General features: G+C 45.7%; 1 protein-coding gene across 3 annotated transcripts in view; it reads left to right on the top strand.

Moving 5' to 3' along the window:
• Positions 1–21040, top strand: part of HPCAL1 (hippocalcin like 1) — a 66155-nt gene that overhangs the window by 26372 nt on the left and 18743 nt on the right. Inside the window, exon 1 of one of the 3 annotated variants that reach the window (XM_065631129.1) lies at positions 13485–13573. The exons of 1 other annotated variant lie outside the window; for it this stretch is intronic. The gene's annotated coding sequence lies outside the window, so the exon portion shown is untranslated. Of the gene's footprint in view, positions 1–13484; positions 13574–14391; positions 14465–21040 lie in introns of those variants that run through there. One more of the 3 variants, XM_065631130.1, reaches the window with a different exon arrangement.

The raw sequence follows: 21040 nt of genomic DNA, 5'->3' as shown, positions 1-21040 counted from the left end.
CAAACAGTTCCATTAGAAATATATGTGAAATCCATTGCAAACAGTCATATTTCACTGTGAAGCCCTCCATATCACGAGATGACAGTTTACTGTTTTAATGCTCTCCAGTTTTTCTTGGAGCCCTGCAAGGCCGAGCAGAGGTTGTGAAGCATGGGCCGGAGGTCTCCTGCTGTGCTGGGGACATTGGGTGCAGCTTTCGGAACCTGATGAGTTCTCTTCCGAACGTCACCTGCAGTCCTGGTTCTCTGCAGCATTTGGCTGTCCTGTGAGACCTGGATAACACACTGCTCCTTTCTACTACTTTTCCTCCTTTTTTGCTTCCGTAGTCTGTCTTAACCATAAATATGTTTTCTGTGGGCAGTTCTGTGGACGAGGAGAACTAACTGCTGTCTAACTGCAGTGACTGCAGCCAGGTTTACTTCTTCCTGGGGAGTATACTTGAGTCAGGAGAGGAGAGTGGAAGAAGAAAAGTTAAATTAACTGTAACATGAACATTTGAACAGATGGTTGACCTTTGTAACACTAGGAACCATTTAATTTTAGAAATTTGCAGGCTATTTTAAGTTTGTCATGCTCTTTACAACCATCTGAGCATAGATACATGACACGATTTATTAGCTTACTGCAAGGCTTTTTTTGCTTAATTTCCCTGCTGTTTGCAACACTGAACTTTAGGTGGAATGAGCAGGATCTGGGAGCGTTGATGGGATTGGCTCCCTTTGTGCCAACTTTCTTTAAACCCCTGGAAGCTGAGGGCAGGGAGATGCTCCTGGTCATGCTGGAAGGAGCTCAGCTCCTCCGCTTTGCTTGCTGCCCAGCAGAGCTCGGGCCTAGCACGGATGAGGGCCCTGGAACAGTTAATTGTGGACAGGGCGGAGACAGATGATCATCCTGCCCCAAATCACTTAAACGTCTTAAGGGTCTACCCTTGCCTGCCTGAATGAGCCAACTAATCTTTAGTGAGCTGCACAAGTGAGCACTGAGCTATATATGGTACGAAGAGAGAGATGACATGAAACGATCAAATTTGCTTATCCCACCTCTCCCCAAAAAACTGTGCGCTGTCTGCCTGCTTAACGGTGGAAGAACATCACTGTTGGGAGCAAATTGTTTCAGGCTATGATGAGTTCTTCATCCTCTGAAGGCTTTTAGGTCATGGTTGCATACCTTCTGAAAACATGAGGTGTAGGCCAAACAGGTGGTGGCCGGATGCAGAAATTCTTGAAGAAATCATTTGAGTCAAGAGGTATAAGACTAGACCAGTGGTTCTCAAAACTTTTTGTGAGATCACAGCAAATTTTTAGGGGCTGCACTTTTGACACTTGTGTGGCAATTTGGAAGAGCAGGATCTGCGTGGTGGCCATACGTGAAGTCCTTGGTACTGTTCTGGAGAGCTGCTGCATAAGTCATGCTGAGGGTCTCATCTGGGATTCAGTGAGGCAAGCGTGGCGGGACAACTGTGAAGTGCTTGGAAATTGTCTTTATAAGGAGTGTACTATATTAGTCCACGAAAAAGTCAAAGAAAAAATCTGTATCAGCGCAGTGTGTATTTCTTTTACAGAGGTCTGGTTTATCACTACAGTTGGCTTTTCTTAATTACTGCTAATGCTTCTGCAGGCTGTGCATTTGGAGATGGAATGTGGCTGGCCCAAAGTTAGGACACAGAGGCTTTTATCGGGGCCACTCAGAGACAGGCCATCTGCAAGATGTATTTATTTTTTTACTTTTTTGTCTTCCCTAAATAAAAACGTGATGCTGTGAGAATGTCTGTTCCATCCCTATTGCTTCACTCCACCAAAGTTGCTGTTTTCTGACAAACTATTTTAGAAAGTTATTTTTGGCAAATGGCTGTTTACTTTATTCTTCTCCTATCATTGCAGTTTGTCCATGAAACCCAAATCAGTTTGCGTGCAAGCTCAGCTGTAGCTCAGTTCAGAGGAGTCTTTATACCATAGTTGTTTTCTCCTCTGTTTGCCTTTTTTTGTTTTTTCTTTTTTTAAGCTCGTTTTCTCTCATGATGAAGGAACTGCAGGTTGCTTCATATCTGACTAAGGCAAATCCATTACCTGCAGAGCTCAGGGCTGTTAGAAGCTGCAACAGCCTTGTGGTTGGGTTTCCTTGCTTACCCCAAGTGTTGGAGCTTCAGTGTTCTTGTCATCATGCAACTTTAACACAGACAGCGCAGCGAGGATTAGCTTTGCAGAAGTGAGTTTATTCTGTACGCAGAAAACCATATGAAGCTCCACGAAGGAGCAGTGGCCCATGTTGGTTCCCCACGTCCTGCTGGCTCAGGTCTTTGGCCAACGGGAGATTTCATTATTATTATCTTCAGCAAAATCGGCTTGTCAGGAGGAGGCTTGGGAGGAGTAGTGTGTGTTGTGGGGTTTTATTTGCTTTGGTTTTGTTTTCAGAAAAGTGATTTCTTTGGGCTTGGTGCTCTTTCTGAAATGAACTTACCTTCTTGAGACACTGGGATTTGTTTTAGAAATAAAATACTCCATCATAGAGCTCAGTGCAAAACTGTGCTGTTCAAATCACTGGGGCAAAAGCGAGAGTCCCTCAGTGTCACCGGTTGTTGCAGGGTTTTTCTTAAACTGATAAATTTAAGGCTGTCCCTGGCAAAGCGAGTTTAAGCAAGGCTTGAAATGCTTTGCCCATACTTACTGTGACATAACTCAGCTTTGGCCACCCTAGCCTAGCAGTGGTGTTTCTGGAGAAAGGTATAACATAAGGACTGTAGTTATAAAGGGAATTGCAATTATAAAAGCAAGAGAGCAAACAGTTGTTTATCATCTATAAAAATTAAAACTCATTACTGTTGGGTTTGCCTCCCTTGCCTTATGGTTTTCTCATTAGAAGCAGTTTCTGTAAATACCATCTCTTTCTTTTCCCTTGGAGAGATCTCAAATTGCTGGGCTAGAATTTTTGTCTGGGTAATCAATAAACTTTAATCTACATGACAGGTTTTTTTCCTTGACGGTTCTTTCTGTACTGGAGATAACATGTCTAAGGCAAATGTAAAATGAGGAAGGGTTAGATTTGACTTGACTCACTCTCACTATGTGCTTTTACAATTTTGCAATATGAATGTCTTCCAAAATAATTACGGTTATTGCTAAGTGGATGATAAATGATTAATTTACTAGCAGACAGCTTGTGCAGTTGTCTTTGAAACAATTTTTGAGCCTCTTCCCTGCTGTTCTTTCTCTGCAAGGCTAGTTTAAAGATAAGACACTGACAATAAAATGTGATTTGTAGCCTGGTTATTTTTCAGTCTACACCTTTGCTTCAGCGTTGCACTTGTGTCTTGCGCTGAAAAGTGTGTTATGAAAGGTGTTTAAAGTCTGCCCTGAGCCAGAACAACATTCAATCTTGTATTTCATTTGAGGCACATGCTTGAATTATCATGGGGTTGTCTGGATTTATTCGTGCACTTAGATGTATGCTTAATCGGGGTGAATAACAATGCTTGAGAGCTTTTGTTGGTGAGAGGTCACATGCAGAGTAATGTGAAAATATTCATCCATCACCTGACTATCTGGAGTAGTCCTTGTATTGGGAATACCTGCTTACATCCTGGTTTTCTTCTCAGAAGATCTCTCCTTTTGGTTATGGGGTGCAGAGGGAGAACTTCCCAGCTCTTAGTTAAGGAGCTGGATCTGCAGCTGAATTTAGGGAGATGACTAAACACTTTAAAATGCATTGATTTGTGAGAGGAAAAGGCAAGACTTCAGAAAATACTCCAGTTTGGTTCGTCATACATTCTAGAAACTTGTACATTCTTAACATTTTTACAGCAAGAAGTCATAACGCTACATACCACGTTGCATCATAACAACTGACTCAGAAAAATCCTCTCTCTGCAGATGCTGTGGGCTCGTGTGTGTGCTAATGCTGGTTCTAATTGTCTTTCTGTTTGAGGAGATGTCCTCAGAGTATCTCCTCAGGTTAGAGGTTAAGTTGTTTCTCGTTACTTTGAGTAGCAATGGTATGTTTGGTTGTATGCCCAGCTGAGCCAGCTTGGAGGTGGTGAGCAGCAGTGGAGCTGGATATAACTCATGGAGTTACTCATATAGGTTCTTACTCTTTCCTTAAGTTGTTCTGGTTAATAATATGATATTAAAATATAATAATAACTCTGAACGGTAAGGTTTGCTGCTCTGGCTTGTGTGATGGCAATTCTGTTGTCGCACCGGTTTTCAGTTTAGCTCTCAATGAAGTGCAGCCACAAAGCCAATGACTGCATGTATGGTTGAGTACTGGCTTGATGGAGCTACAAATCAGATCATACCCATGGCATGGGTGTGAAGATGCTGAAGGAAGGCACCAAGGGTGGTCTTGTGTGTGGCTGCTGAGGGATGGAGCTACAGGTGGCAATTAATCTCATTTAACCTTATTTTTTAAGACAGATTTCTCTGTGGATTGTGAGACTCTCTTATCATCCTGTTGTTTAGGTTTCTCTGTGAGTAGGTGATGGTCAGCATTTTTCAAAATAGCAGATTTCACGAAGCTTGTTGATTGCAAAGCCCAATTTTGTGCTGCTGCATTGAGCAGTGAGAAGACTTCCAGCCTCAACAAGCAAACAAACAGGTCTCCTCTTGAGTGCTTGCCCTGCTGAGAGGCTGTTCACCTCCCTCCATTGCCCCACTTTCAGTTTTAACTTACAGGCCGTTTAATAGTTTGGGGGTTTTTTTTGTCAGTGCTATGGCTTTCTTTTTTTCCAGTAACAGCAAAAGCTTCTCTCCCTTCTTATGCTTTCATTTTAAGATGCATCAGCCAAGTGCTGCTAATCTGCCAGTTTCCTTACTCTTTTTTTTTTTTTAATTTGTATTGCTGAAGAACAGTTTGATCTTTGCTCTTTATTTTCATTTGCATGATCTAATTCAACTTGACTTTGGCAATTTCTCTTTACCCCTTTGCTTCCTGACCCCCTGACACAGCTGTCTTTGCTGAGCAGCCCTTCCTTTCCATTCCTCACAGGCACCCTGCTTAGTCCTAAAATCTCTTTTTTGGTGATTGTTTCTCTGGTTACATTGGGAATCATTCCCTAGATGTTTCCCTCACTTTGCTTGGGGTTATAAATACCAACTCTTTTCTCCTTTTTTTTTTTTTTTTTTTTTCTCCTTCATCTTTGCCATAAAGATATTACAAGTTTGTCCTTGAGCACTTTAGTCTGGTAGCCTTCCATGCCAAGTTCATGTGATTCCTCAAAGCTTATGGGAAATTGAAAATATTAATTTATATGTTTCACTTCAGAGTATTTTACCTAAACCACCTCTCCATGATTACAATTGCTTTCAGAGTTAATTTCTGTGAGCGCTTACAGCTACTTACAGTGTCTAAATTAGTATCGCCCTTCCCTAGTTCAGCAGCTGGAGGATTACAACTGCTGTCTGCTGCTTCCAGGAATGTCTGTGGTCAGCTCTTAATGTTAATAGTAGGTTCTTCAGTTGAGTATTTTGGGAAGTTACAGCCCCACAATAAGATAAGCCCTGTTAGCGCTTTTATCTTGCTGTGGACCTTACAATCTATACTGCACTCCCACACAAACTCAGTAGGGTGTAGGACAACCCGTGCCGTTGTCCCTCCTTCTCCCAAGCAGTGCGGACCCCACAGGACCACAGGCCAGCCATGACTGCCGTCCTCCTGAGTTCCTTCTCCTTCTGCTTCCTGACTTTTCCATTGCATTGTCCTGGCTGCCAGTATCAGTATGTTAATCTTTGATCCTTGTTTTCTTACTCATCATCTGTGAATTTCTGGCTAATTATTTACCATCCTATCTCACTACTGCTATTGATGGTAATATGCTCTTTGTTCTCCTAAGTTTGGATGATAATATGTGCTTTTTTGTCCACATTTACCAATTCCCCTGTCTGTTTATTAAAACCAGATGTGGGAATTAACTGATTTTTCCTGATTATCTTTCCTCTGGAGTTTTGTGTGTGTGTGTTTAGTTTAAAGTGCTCAGCTGTGCCTGCTGTGATCACAGAAGGCCATCTATTATCTGTGGAGGAATGTCCTTTTTCCATTAATGCCTCTCGTGGTGGAACACCCTAAAACTTCCCTTACACTGTCAGTTCTTGAACCATATGCATGACATTAACTTGCAATAGCTTTTCCTTCCTTTTGTAGCATGGAAAGAAAGTCCCTGGGGATGATGCTCAGAGGCCAGGCATGGTCTCCCCAGTCTGTCTCCATAGCCTAGATGGAGGCAGGCACCACCAGTGAGCATCTAAAACAGGCTCCTGCTCCAAATTGCCTTCCTAGTCTACTTCTCCCACTGGCAGAGAGATTGTCCTCTTCTGGGCTAAATTTAGTCCTGAGCCTTTGTCTTTGCCTGTGGTTGAGTTCTCCATGTGCGTTCTGAGGGCAAGAGCACTTTGTCTCTCCCTGGAAGGCCAAAGATAAACCTCAAGGGGAACAAGGAACTAGGATACTTTGAATAATAAGGGCCACGTAAAAGTGGTGTGAGTAAAGAGAGAACTGATGACAGCACAGTGGAACAGCAAGGGGCTGCTGGAAAAGGACATGGAGAAGCAGAGCATGGTGGGGAAAAGTCAGGCCCCCAACACATGAGCTGTGGCTTTGTAATCAGAAGCAGCTGAAACACTTTCATGGTGCAAAGACATCTTGAAGCATCGCTCTAGTGGGAAGAATGAGCCCAGATTGCTGTGTCTACAGAGAGCGATTGTTTTATTTCCCATTAAGAGGGTAGACACACAATCAGATTTCCACTCTGAGTTGTCTTATATTTTTAGCCTGTGATTGGATTGCAAATGCACACTGGATATTTACATTTGTGGAAGCAGGCTCTGGTGCTGTCGTTTTAACCAGGATTCAAGTTAATTTGCTGAGCTTCCAGATGGGAGCCGTTTGTTTATCTATTACAAATTTGCAGGAATGCTTAATTTAATCTAGATTTTCTAGCTCAGTAGTTTGCCTACTCTGACATTCAGGCATTTTTACCTCCCCTTCTGCTTTTTTTTTTTTTTTTCCCTCTTTCTTCTTCCCCTTGAGCTGAATTATCCACTTGTGCAGGATAAAGAAAATGGATTTTGCAGAAGAAGCCACCTGTCTGTCATCCATCCTGTGTGGAAGCAGATTGTCCTTCCATCTCCTATAGAAGGTTTCCTAAGAGGGGACTAAGAGCAAGGCGTAGTTGGTAGAGCATCTTAGCCCCGTTTCACTTGGTTTGTTGAGGCTTATTAAATTTTGGTAGCTTCTTTATTTTAAACTATTTAATGATCACCTTATTCTGGTCTAGTACATGTGCTGAATAAAGATTATGTTAAAATACTGACTCCTTGTTGTGGGTAGATAAGGATATTTGCAAGGGGAGGCTCATAATTTTCCGTAGCAACATTCAGCCTCCAGTGCATTGATGATTTGTGACTGTATTATAGGCATTCCTTTAACAAAAGTTTAAACCGCATGTCTCTTTACAATCACTTCTGCCTGGGGCTCTTAGATAGCCATGCAAACACTATGTATGTCATTGCTGTGGTGTGCAGTACCTAATGAAGAAGCAGATGGGGTGCGCACAGGTAAGGTTAGCTCACAAGCCAACCCCTTTCTTCATTACTGCATTTTCCGTAACAGTTAAGACCATGGTAGGAAAAAATGATGCATCATGGTTTTGCTGCTTTAGTTTCAGAATGAGTGTATTGAACCAGCTTGAGGTCAACCTTATTATTTCTTCTTCTTGTGTTACGAATTCCCAGCGCTCCCGATATCCGAACCTGATCCCAGAAAAACACAGAAGTGCTGCACGAAGGGACTGCATCACTAAGCCTCGGAGACGTAAAGTGCCCAGAGTGACAAGCATGCTCGAGAGCTTGTCCTAAGCAAGCCAGGTCAGCGACCTGCAATACTTAGCACACGGATGAGCATTTACAATTGTCCTGGCTGGTTCCTGTGTTGCTTGTGGTCATGCAGAAGTGGAAGGAAGCTGGGGTTGGTAGGAAATACACGATATGAAACTGTCTGATTTCATTCCTAGCTCAGGATTGTTGCCTGTGAGGCAGCAATGCTGGGAGTGATGCGGTAAGGTACCAGAACTCATCTTTCTTTCTGCACCTCTACAACATCAAGTTGTGCTGCCTCCTGGTCTGTGGCTCAGCCCCCAAGGTTTCAAGGTGATGTTTTCAGCCATGTGGTGCTCAACCCTTGCAATGATGGAGCAAAGTTGAGTATTTGGCTACATGGTCAGGAGACTCTGGCTGCTCACTTCTGGTATAAATAGTCCCTGGTACTTTTTCATTTTGGGGGATGAAAGTATAGATATTGGGGTTTTTTCCCCCAGAGCAAATGAGCAGACGGGTTTTGAAGTATTTTATCAGGCGATGGAAGTGATGGAGACTCAGTTCTGGAAGGTGGATAGCAGAGATGAAGCGATGCTGTGGTTGTGCCTGGGAAGGCGGGCAGGAGCTCGGTAGCGCAGCCCAGCCCTGGGACAGAGGGCAGGAGTACATCTTGTATGTGTTTGAACGGCCAAGGCACAACCTGGACCTGATTCTGAGCACCGCTGGCAGGCTGTGAAACACCACAAACAGGGTGTGGTGGAGGTGATACAGTAAAATACTATTTGGCTAATAGTGCTCAGGTCAGCATCTCAGGTTAACAGACAGTAATCCAGACAGAGTGGGAAATTATTTGAAATTAAATAAGTGGAGCTATCATATGTATTTTATTAGACCATTGTTTTCTGTCTTACTCTACCACTGTAAAAAGGGGTGAATATAAGGAGTAAGAATCATAGAATACTTTGGGTTGGAAGGGACCTTCAAAGCTCATCTAGTTCAAACCCCCCGCAATGAGCAGGGACATCTTCAACCAGTTCAGGTTGCTCAGAGCCCTGTCCACCTTGGCCTTGAGTGCCTCCAGGGATGGGGCATCGACCACCTCTCTGGGCAACCTGGGCCAGTGTTTCACCACCCTCATTGTAAAAAATTTCTTCCTCATGTCCAGCCCAAATCTCCCCTCCTTTAGTTTAAAACCATTACCCCTTGTCCGGTTGCAACAGGTGCTCCTAAAATGTCTGTCCCCATCTTTCTTATAGGCCTCTTTTAAGTACTGAAAGTCTGCAATTAGGTCTCCCTGCAGGGAGAAAGAAGTGGCGCTGGTATTATTAATAGAAACAGAAGATTCTATAATGTAACCATGAGATAAGGTTGTTACATAGAAATGGTCCCTGGATGTTTTCTCCCTGTCATGCTGCACATGCAGACTTTTGTGAGTTTCTCACAGCCTCCTCCTGCCTTAGTGTGACCAGGACACTGAAAACGTGGGGTTATCCCCATGCTCCCCCGACTCGCAGCACTGTATGGTGTGCACGTGTTGTGAAAATTGCTTGGTCGAGACTGCACAAGCTGGTCCAGGCTACCTGGCAAATCCTATTAAGTCAGGGGTGTCAATACTATGTGTACAACTTTGCTTGAGAGGGGGCTATTTATAGCTGCAGTAAGAGTCTTGTGTGCACAGGGCTTTTCTTTCACGCCTTATCAGGGACCTTGGCAGGTTCGCCGTCCCCTTTGCCTGCTCACCAGCTTGGGTGCCAGACCTCTGAGATGACCATTGTTTTAGCTGGAAATCCTGGTCATCTTCTAAGGCCATCTGAGGGCCATCGTGGAGGAGAAGGTTGTGATTTTCTGGCTGCCTCCCTGCATGGCACCTCCTCTGCTGGCTCGCTGGGTTCAGTGGTTCGGCTGTCAGGGCATGTGGTGCTCCACCATGACCATGAGCACTGTGATGGGAAGGAGGAGGGATGCCCTGTATATGTCAGCAATGTCATTAAACTTCTCAGGCTCTTCTTGGTGATAAGTGAGCTTTCTGAAATGTTTTGGGGTAAAGTTTGGAGGGACTGGATGTGGCAGAGCTGCAGGGGCAGGGTAACAAAGAGATGTGCTTGGTCTTTGTGGGAAGGATGATTTCCGCACCCTATTGGCGATGTCGGTTTGTGGTTTTGGGGTCTGACTGGGGAGATAGGAAGGACTTACCTATAAGAAGTTTCCAGCCTGGGGTAATCCAGCGGTGGAGCGAGGACCTCATTTGTGAGCATACATTCACAGTCTGGTTTTAGGCTTTGGCATTTGGTGAGCACACTAATGGTATGTCAAGGAGTTGCCACTAATCTAGTTTTAAAATAACACAGCATTAATGCAGCACAAACAGCAAGGACTGATGAGAAGATGTTCCTTCCCACAGCTGGCCAAGGCTGGGGTCCCCCCAACGCCATGAGCCCCCTAGGTGCTGCCATGGAACGCAAACAAACATGTTAATAAAGCTTATGAGCTTTCTGCACGCTTACTGCATTACATCAAGTGAGTTGATTATAGGGACTGTTTATGGGTTTTTTTATATTCTTGTTGGGAGCCATTTGTCCGTCTGCATGGAAATGTGATTAGCTGAGAATTGCTATCTCTCTGGTATATGTTGACCTATAAAGTGAAGTATGCAGCAATAAACACAGTCCATTAGGCTGCTGGAGAAGTCTGTAGGCTTCTTTGGATGTTGGAAAGGAGAATTCTTGACACTTAAATGTCTTTCCCTTGGGAACTTGCCTGTGTTGGGGCGGGGGGGGTGCGGTGTCTGTGTCAGCATCCCTTGCAGGGGCTGGCAACCCATTTCAGCCCACTGGTGCTGCTTTCCACTGCTGGAAGTCTGGGGTCTGGGTGTCAGGGGATCTCTGTGCCCACTCCAGTGGTGAGCTGAGAAGTAGCTGCCTTACTACGGGTTGTCTTGTGCAGGAAGGGAGCAGGACGCTGGTGTCGCTGCAGCCACAAATCTGCCCCATCAGCAGAGCAGTGCAGCAAAGCCTTGGGCAGCGGGAAAGATTCTGCTTCGGTAGACAAAGGGAATAGGGAATTGTCGCTGACTGTGGTGATTCTGTGGTGCTTCCTAGAAGTGAGTGTGATGCTCCTTGCAGAGTGTGGTTCATTAGATAAGTAGGTTTAAATTCAAGACTCACTCAGGGTACAGGAGCACAGCACAAGGCTTCGCCTTTGCCCACCAAATGCAGCTCCCCACGGCTCTGCATAAAATAAATTCCAGTTTTTAAGCAGGAGAACACTTAAACCTGGCACCAGGCACCTCAGCATGTTGCCGGAGTGTGTTGAATCTGCATTGTGCACAATCAGATAAAGCATGGACAAGGTAACTTGACACCTGCAACCTTGCAGCAATTTTTGTGAAATGTTTCCAATGTAGCAAAAGCCCAGGACTCTTCTCACCAGTATCCTCTTATTTTCTCTTAATTACGACAAAAGATTGAAGTTTCTGGTATCAGCGTAGGAAAAACTTCAGGCAATAAGGCAAGCAGAGACTGTGGAAGGCTTTACCCTCTGTGGTGAAGCATTCAGGATGCCACTACCAACATCACACGGGGTGAGGTGGTTTGGGGTAGCAGAATGGTGCTGCTCACATCCCCATCCTGACATCCCCAAAAGATCCATCCAGGACAGGATACAGGCATATTTTTAGCACTCTTTTGGCAAGATGAGTTCAGCTGCTTGATCAAGGTGTATCTGGGCTGCAGTGTGTGCGAACAGCATGTCAGCGTGCAGCCTGCCCCGGTCCCTTCTGCACGCCCCGACGCATTGACCTGTTTTGAAAACCCGGTCTGGCTGGTTGGGATGGGCTGAGAAGGCTGGGTCAGAGTGAAGCAAGGGGTGGTTGTTAGCTAACGTAATCTGCTGTCCTAAAGCCAGCCTGTGTTTTACCACGTGTTGTTTGGGTTGGACTGGAAAAAGATGTTCCACATCAGCTCTGCTTTTTAAAACACAAAAAAAATTTGCCAGCCTTTCTAAAAGGTTTTGTAATTAATTGAGGTATCTTCAAGGCTGCACTGAATCTACTTTTTATCCTAGCATAGAAGACTACTGAGTGGTTGGAGTGACCCAACAGTTTTAGCTTCCACCTTTGTATATTCACAAACATATTATTAGTATTATTGTTGAGGTTGCAGAGCAAACTTATGTCTTCAAGTCCTGTAGTGCTGCTGTGCAATGGCATAGCCACCAAATTTTCCTTGTCTTGGAGGTAAAAAATCAGGAGTGAGATAATAAAACTGAGGCAGATGCCTTTTTATTATTTCAAGTGGCTTTGTTTTATCTTTCAAGTTTGCTTTCATCAAAATGATGGCTTACACTTACCTAACCGGTATGGTATCCAGCAAGGAGTGAAGGCATTTTTCTGCCTGGGATGAGACATTACAGGTGACAATCAGGGTGGTGCAGAGCTGGCGTGGCATTTGCAAACAATCACTCATAAAACCAGTCCTGTGATCAATTGGGGTTTTCAGAGCTCTGAAACAGTCACTTCTATATTAATAATGTTCACATCTAAGTGGCCCTCCACTGGCATGGGGTTTCTCTTCGAACAGAGGTAGAAACAGGTAGTTTTGCCATTAGAGCCTGAATATGTAGCCACATCAGGCTGTGGGCACGAATCGGGTCTATGTAAACGTGTTTGCTCCTTGAAAGTTTTATTCTCTTTGATGCAGAAGTCTTGCTGCTGTAGGTGTAGTTATATGTATGCTGACCTAGTGCCACCCCCCCCCCCAGTTTTCTAAAGAAAGATCCGTGAATTTCCAGTAGACACAGTTTGGAAAATTAGGGCATCTTTCAGCTTTTTATGTTTGTTTTACCTTTGAGGGAAACTAAGTGCTGTACCAGAAATTCCTACGGTGGATGGGTGACTAACCAGGTGGTCTCATCCTAGCTCCAAAAATTCAAGTTGGGGAGCTGTAGACTGCAAAACCATCAGCCTGTTGGAAACCCTTCAACTCTTTCTACCTGGCTGCACCTCTGAAACTAAAGTTTGGGGCATCTCTTGGAATCCCACATCTTGTTTAACTGAAACACTCAGAGACGCTGTAAGTAATGATGTCCGAGGAGCTACAGAAGAGAAGCAACAGCCAATTCCTGGCTAGTAAGGATTCAAAACTCTGTCTGAAATAAACTGATGGGAAGGAATAAATAATCCCATGCTAGCTCTTCTTTCTCTGAAATGTCTGCAGCGAAACTTTGGAGGTGTGAGCTGCGTCTTCTGCCAGTGCTTCTGGATGTCCTGAGCCTGGATGGTTTCGGGAGAGGAGGGAAAGGGGGAGACAAGCTGAGAGCAGAGCCACCTGCTTGCTTTTACACTGCAGCAGTGCTAGGGGTGTGTTCCAATTCTGAGCTCTCTCTTCAGGCTTTGCCTGCTTTGTAGAGAGTGTTCAGTGTATGAGAAACTCTTATTTTGCCCATGTAGGAATGGGGATGCTGAGGGGGATAATGGAAATGTGTGGGGTGACAGGGTGACGTCTGTTCTCCACCGTCGCCCAGGGCTTTCTGAGTGTTGAAAGGATGTACAATGTAAAACACATCGCTGGGTGGGGTGAGGGTGTACGCGTGGTTTGTGCGTATGTTTTCGCTTTGTGTTTAAGAAAAAAAAAGAAATCTCATCTAAAAATAAACTCCCCGCTCGCCTCTGCTTCCTGGTTCACCCGGGGCTGTGGCAGAGCAGCCGGAGGGATGAGGCGACCGGCCCGGCCCGGGGAGCCCCTTGCTGAGCCCAGGGCGGCCGGAGGAGCGAGGTGAGGGGGTGAGCGGGGGGTGGCTGGCACCCCCTTGGGCAGCTGGCTCTGAGCAGGGCCGGTGGGGCACCGGGGGTCACGCTGCCGTCAGTCTGTGTGTGGGCACCCCGTGGGGGTCAGTCCTGCGGGGATGCCTGTGTGAAGTTCCTCTGTGGCCATAAATATAAATGTCATGGTGTGGATGGTCCTCCATTGGTCCTGAACATATTTTGGTGCTGAGAGAGGTGCTTGGCTTTAAACCCTATATCCCAGAGTGGTTTGGAGGTCTGACTGCCGCTCTGCATGAAACAGGTGAGCAAGCAGAGCAACGGTGAAGCCATCCAAAATCTATAATATAGTGGCAGCCTCTCGTGTCGATGCAGCAGCTTGGCATTATGGTGGTGTAACCATCACCAAGACTTGTCTCGAGAGCCACCAGGACCCTGTGCTATGGCAGCTGTGCCGGCTCAGAGGGGCTTTGCTCTCTAGGCTGGGAGAGCAGCACAGGGCTGGCATGGTTTGCTGAGCTGGTGCTGGGAGAGCGTCAGATGGGAAGCCAGAAAGGCAGCGCCCAGCTAAAACCACAGGGCAGCTGTGTTCGTTGACAGTTGACGTGGGAGCTTGTTTTTTCATTAAGGATGCTACCGTATTTCCTAATATGTTGCAATATGTTGTGCCTTTTTTTTTTTTTAAAGGAAACCGAATGATATTGTGCAGGGGATGCACAGGCAATTAAAATGTTCATAATACTAAAGTGTTTATGAACAAACTGATAAAGGCAATAGGAAGTTGTGTTGTTTTCTCTGTTATTTACAGGCAGGACTGAAACTCCCCTAGTTTGTGGCCAGTAAGATCTTGCAGAGCCTGGTTCTGGATTGAGCTGCCAGCAGGGACCTTTACTTTCTCTTCCATGTGAGCTAAATCCCTTTTTCTCCACGAACCTTGTTTTTACCTCTGTGAACCTACCTTGCTTGTCTCAAATGCAGAAGCTGATGATTTGGAAAGATTTTTCTGAAGGCCCTCCTAAGTTTTACCACTGATTTCTTGTCATTAGTTCTACTGATGTATATATATCATCTGTATTTACGTTGCATATTTATACTTCACAGCTTGTTAGGTCTTGGAGGTTTAGCAACCTCCTGGAAAAATTTGCACTAAGCAATGGAGAAGCCTAATGGGGTAATCTGTGGCTTCAGTCCTTTGTGATCTCGGTTTTCTGACCTGTATGAACAAATTTTTCCCCCAGCCCAGAGGAGGTGGTGCCTGCAGGTTCAGTAGTGAGCTGTCAGAGTGCCACAGGGGAGGTACAGGCTTGCCAAAGTGGTGGGTTGCTCATCTGGGGCAGCCGATGGGAAGCAGCTGGCATTTTAAAAGCGTTAGTGGACAACGGATGTCGTATCTGTATGTAAAAGGTACTTTAAAAATTGGCTGCAGGGGTTGCATGTGCCCATCTTCCTGGCAAAGTATTTGAATAGCAGAGCTGCATGGGGGAGCATCTTGCTGTACTTGAGGCTTTTCTAAGTTGATGGACGCAATTTAGTTTCCGGAAGACTGTAGGCAGTTTTGCACGAGTAATCGTGGAGGGAGTAATCGTGGGTGGAAAGAGAAACGTGTCTGGTGTGGCAGAGCAGGGCTCTGATGAGAGTCACAATCTGTGCTTCTTTCCACCTTTTTCCCCTTGAAAAAAGTCTGAGGCCTGGTGGCCCTGTCTCTGCTGTGTGGCCCCGTGGGGATGCTCTGGGCTGCGGCTGCTGGGTACCAAAACCCCCGGGGAAGAGACACTATTGCATTGACTCGAGTGGTGGCACGAGGGCCGAGTGTTTCACGAGTGCTGCCATTGCCGTCCTTGCTGATGCTGCAGCCCAGGCCTGGCTGGTTGCTTCTCATTAACTGCGCGTTATTCATCCGCTTGGTTTTCCTCTGTGTGTGGGGGAGAGCTGATTATAGTGCAGGGATGCTCTTTGGTGTATCCAGTGGTTTCAGTTTGCCTTGAATTTTTTGACTAATTGCTGCAGCAAGCAAATTTGGTGTCTGAAGGCACCACCGCAGTCATACATGATAGGAGGGAACAAAAGTAATTTTTCTGCTTAGCTCCTCTGCAGATTTCTTTTAATCTGGCCAGTTTGGCCAGTTTTGTTGTTGATTCATTGGGGTTTTGATATTCTGAGGTGTGTATGTGGGTTTTTTTGTTATTAAAGAAAAGACAAAATAATAGCTCCTTGCCTCTTTAATGTAATGTAATTATATGGAGGAGCAAGTCATTGAATGGTTGTGGCTAAAGCCATGAAAAAGAAGTATTTTAACTGCTGCTATATGAAGAATCTTCCTTTTTCTGCTTTTATGATGATGACTGCCTGTTTATATTTTAGCATCTGTTCCTGTAAGAATGTGGAAGGAAATGAGCTGGCTCAGCAGAAACTGAAACCCAAACTAATCTCATGCTGTAGTAAATGCTCAATAGTCTCATTGTCCATGGGCACTTCAGCAGCAAACTCAGCGAGGAGAGAAAAAAAAAAAAAAAAAAAAAAGAAAAAAAAACCCAAACAAAAACCCACCACAGTAAAAACCAGAATAGATGGTAGGGAAAGCATCAGAGCCCTTTTGTTGTTTTCCCCAGTATCCCGCAGGTTCCACGCATATGCCTGGCAGGCACATAGCCTGGCAGCAACCTGCTGGATCTTTGCCCTGCTGCTGGGGGTGCAGGGTTTGGGTTTTCACTGCCAGTGGTGCCGGAGCCCAGTGTCACTGTCATGGGCAGGGCGGCTGGTTCCTGCCCAAGCTCTTTATGAGCTTTCCCAGGCTGGCTGCTGTGCGTCCCGCGGAGTCCTCCCGTCCTTTCACCCCGTGCTTCCACGCTTGCATAACTGATTTAGGCATTACTCTCCCAGCTCCGCTTGCCGTATCTTCGGCACTCGTGTATCACTTGGCCTCTTTGTTTTGATAAATGACTTGCCAGCCAAGTCGCTCCTTAGCCGAGGCTGGGAGTGTTTTGAAGCAGAAACACTTAAGTTTGCATTCTTGCCTGTTTAATTTTGTAGGTCTGGTTCATACCTAAATGCACTGGAATTATTTACTGAAAGTATATGGAGAATAACATTTCTCATTTAAAAAAAATCCTGGTAGCTTGTGAACTCATGATGCTTTCTCTGGTCAGAAACTGAAAGTGGAATGGATTTTTTTTTTAATTACTTTATCAGACTGAGAGAAGTGTAGAGATTAGTAGAGCATAAACAGAAGAGGAAGTAAAGCAGCTCTCAAGTGTTTTAATGACCTGAGTAGCTAATTTGTTTAGTATGAGTTGTCACTGAGCCTTCAGTTTGGCACTCAGGATTTTAGTTTGTTAAATACAAATAAATAAAGCATGGAAATGGAGTTTCTAGAAATTGTGGTCCAGCTTAGCTGTGTGTACATTATTCAGTGCCACATGTGGGATTGGTTGGTCCGTACTGGTATTCCCCAGCTGGGCTTTTCCTTGGGAGGTGTCGTCATGTATTTTAGCTTATTAATGCCATAGACAGTGGGACTGAGTGCTCCCTCAGCCGGTTTGCAGATGATGACACTGAGTTGAGTGGTGCAGTTGATACATTCGAGAGATGGGATGTCATCCAGAGGCACCTCGACAGGCCGGAGGAGTGGGCCCGTGCCAACCTCATGAAGTTCAACGAGGCCAAGTGCGAGGTCCTGCATCTGTTTCAGGCATCCCTCAGTGTCAATATCAATGTAATCAATAGATTGAGAAGGACTTGAGGATACTGGTGTATGAAATGTTGGACATGAGCCAGCAATGTGTGTTTGCAGCCCAGAAACTCAGTTGTGTCTTGGCCCCCATCAAAAGGAATGTGGCCAGCAGGCCAAGGAAGGTGATTCTCCCCCTCTACTCTGCCCTGGTGAGACCCCAGCTGCAGTACTGCATCCAGCTCTGGTGTCCCCAACATAAGAGGGACGTGGACCTGTTGGAGCAGGTCCAGAGGAGGTTGACGAAGCTGATCAGAGGGCTGGGGCACCTCTTCTATGAAGACAGACTGAGAGAGCTGGAGTTGTTCAGCCTGGAGAAGAGAAGGTTCAGGGGAGACCTTATTGCCACCTTTCAGTGTGTAAAGGGCCTTATAAAAAAAGATGGAGTGAGACTTTTTACCAGGACCTGTAGTGACACGACACAGGTTAATGGTTTTATACTGAAAGAGGATTCGTTTAGATTGGATATAAGGAAGAAATTCCTTACTATGAGGGTGGTGAACAGGCTGCCCAGAGAGGTGGTAGATGCTGCATCCCTCAAAGTTTTCAAGGTCATGTTGGATGGGGCTCTGAGCAACCTGGTTTAGTGGAAGATGTCCCTGCCCATGGGGCTGTTGAACAACTGTTGGAACTGCTGCTTGATGAAGGTAAGCAAAATTCTTGTGTCTGAGCAGAAAATATGTTCTTCAAGACATGAGGCATCTAATATTTTCAGTCATGGTAAATTTGATGATATTTTATGGGCTGGGAGGCAACAGTAGGAAAGAGGTCTGTAACCTTTTGAAAGAAAGGAAGCAGATTTTTTTTTTTTCAGGCTTGCCAAGTGTTGCCATTTATCAGGCAGCTCCTCTTTATCCCCTGTCCTTGGACCTGCCCAGGACTGATTTGGAAGGACCCTCCACCTAGTCGATGCAGAGTGATGTTTGCTGCTGCAAGATGTATTTCTCCAGCTGGCTGCTTGGCAAAGCAGGGAAGTCCTGTCAGCTGCCTCTCTACTTAAATTATCCGCTTTTTGGCAGACCGACAGGCTCTTTTTAGCCCCGTGCATGGTGCCTGGCACAGTAGAGGCCAGATCTCAGCTGCCGCTTCTCTGCACCACAGCAGGAGCCCTCCAGCATCCCACTTTTGGGCTGGGGCAGCCACTGGCAGATGCGATGCCCCTTGCAGAGCCTTTAGCTGCAGGCTTCACTGCTGGTTAACTTAGACGTGTACCAGCTTAAGATGTGCTCTTAGCAAAGAAACAGTAGCTGCCACCGCTTGTATGCATGTGTGAAACCAGACTGCTCGTGTTAAATGTGGCATGGGCTGGAGCATATGCGTGCCGTAGTTTTCTCCAGGAAAGCTGCAGGCGTGGATACGCTGACTGCGACAGCAGCGTCAAGAAATTGGATGTGATTTAGTGGGGTTATTTGTGGGTAAAGAGGTAAAGGTGGGTGAGGGTAAAGCTCTGTTGTTGAGGAGCTCTGTGAGCTCTGCCTGTGGTGCTCCTGACGGCTCCCATGGCCTGGAAGAACGTGCCGCCACAGCTCCCTTCCCTGATGGAAAGAGCAGTTCTGGTCGAGAAATGAGTGTCATTTTTTATTGGAAAAGTAGATTTGGTGGATTTATGCATGCACCAATTTCATTAAGCAACATGCTGAAACATGTAGGGGTTTGAAGCTTTTTAATGACTTGTGTGTGGGCAGTAATCGGCCATCGGGGCGAGCGCCTGGCTGAGCAAGCTTGTGCCTGGCCAAAGCCAGCAGCGTTCCCCAGCATACAGCTAAATGCTGTTATGGCATAGCCCAGAGTTCTGGCAAACCTGTGGTGTTTTTGCATGGTTTCTCCCCATTCGTTTCCTTGCATGGCAACCCAATCCAGGGTGCCTTTCTGCTTGCTGCTCTGGTGCAAACACTGCTTGGAGCTAGGGGAGGAGTTGGGCCAGACTGGTGCGGTCCTGTCCAGGGGGTAAAGCAGCAAAGGGCCTCCTTATTTTGACTTAAAAAAAGGAAAGTGGCAAGCCTCTCATTTACTGCAAGCACCATGTGTCTGCAAGCATTCCTGAACACGTCTGCTGAACTGATTCCCCTGCATATCCTGTGGCCTCTTGTGCTCCAAGGGGGCTGCAAGCTGCTCATAGCATTCAGGGGTATTTTCAGTGCCCATTGTCACTTCTCTAGTCAAGGAGGATTTTTCTTTTTATATTCAGAGTGAACTGTCTAATAGCCTTTCTGTTTGTTACAGCTGTTCATCCGATGTGTCAGATCTGAATCTCCCCATTTGGGAGGAAAAAAACTCAACAGCTGGATTATGGATAAAATACAAATGTGCGTGTGAGAGAAGCTGCACTTACTGAAAGTGTTTGCTAGTACAAGGATCCTATTGAACAGCAAATAGAGGGTGATTGTGGTCTCCCCTGGTTAAGGCTGTGGTTAGATTTGCTTGATTGGTTGGTTTTGTCCAAGCCTGTTTTGTTTATAAAACAAATAGGCTGTTATTCCCTGCTCTCCCTCTGGATGGGCGGTAGAAGTGGTCCTCCTCCGTTTCCTGGCACTTACAGCTGGAGAATAAATTGGAAAATCCTTCTGTGACTTGCACCGCTAGGTTTTACATGTGGAGATGTTCCAGGAACGCGTTGTAACACTTATTTTTTAATGCAGTTTTTCCACTGAGCTTCACATCTCTTCCTTTAGACCTTATCAGCAGATGGGTTTTGAAGTTCCATGTTTGAGGGTACGCAGATTAGATATCTGATGTCGCGACATTGGCTTTTGTCATTAATGTTACAGAAGATCAGAACGTGGTTCTGAGAAAGCTGGGTAGCCCTGGGGATGGAAGTTGCAGAAGAGGCAGGGAGAGTCTATCTCTGAAGTGGGGAGAAGCTGCTCATCTGGAAATGCAAAGAAGAGCTCGGGCAGAGCTGAACACAGATTGACCCAAGGCACTAAGGTGAAAAGACAAATCCTCTTCTTGGGTGAGTTCCCAGTGCAGATAAGGAAACTTAGTGTCACTGTGCAGGTGCGGGCAAGACCTCGTCCAAGATGGTGCAGTGTGGTCCTCCTGATGGCCAGGAGTTGGGAGACTCTCACTGCATTAAGTGCAGAGGAGGATTTCTACAACAGGGGAAAAGGAGAATGTCAGTCTCAGAGGGGATGAGAAGAGCCTGGTTAGTTAAGCCAGGAAAGCCAAGGCTGATGTGAGAGTGATGGCTCTCTATACACGTGTGTAGCAGAGCGCAAGTTCTAGAGAAGACTATGTTGAGACTAAAGCAAATGCTATAACCAGCTCTGAACATGTTTGGGCTGAAAGTTAGAAGATGATTTTGAGCTGTTAGAGGAAGTCGAGGAAGGGAGCCAGGAGACCTGCTTGGTTAAACAAGGAACTGCTGGGCAAACTCAAGTGGAAGAGGAGAGTTTACAGATCATGGAAGGAGGGGCTGGCCACTTGGGAAGAATATAAGGCTGTTGTCAGAGGATGTAGGGAGGCAACTAGGAAACCTAAGGCCTCCTTAGAGTTAAACCTTGCGAGAGGAGTCAATGGCAACTGAAAGAGCTTCTTCAAATACATTGCAGATAATTTGTAAAGGATGAGTGTCATGAGGATGGAGCCAGGCTCTTGTCATTTGCAACCAATGATAGGACAAGGGGCAGTGGGTACAAACTGGAACACAGGAGGTTCCACTTAAATATGAGAAGAAACTTCTTCTCAGTGAGGGTGACAGAGCCCTGGAACAGGCTGCCCAGGAGGTTGCGGAGTCTCCTTCTCTGGAGACAT

This window comes from Caloenas nicobarica, chromosome 3, assembly GCF_036013445.1.
Source record: "Caloenas nicobarica isolate bCalNic1 chromosome 3, bCalNic1.hap1, whole genome shotgun sequence".
Classification (NCBI taxonomy): domain Eukaryota; kingdom Metazoa; phylum Chordata; class Aves; order Columbiformes; family Columbidae; genus Caloenas; species Caloenas nicobarica.
Note: the sequence above shows the minus strand (reverse complement) of the source record. Positions and strands in the feature narration are given on the sequence as shown.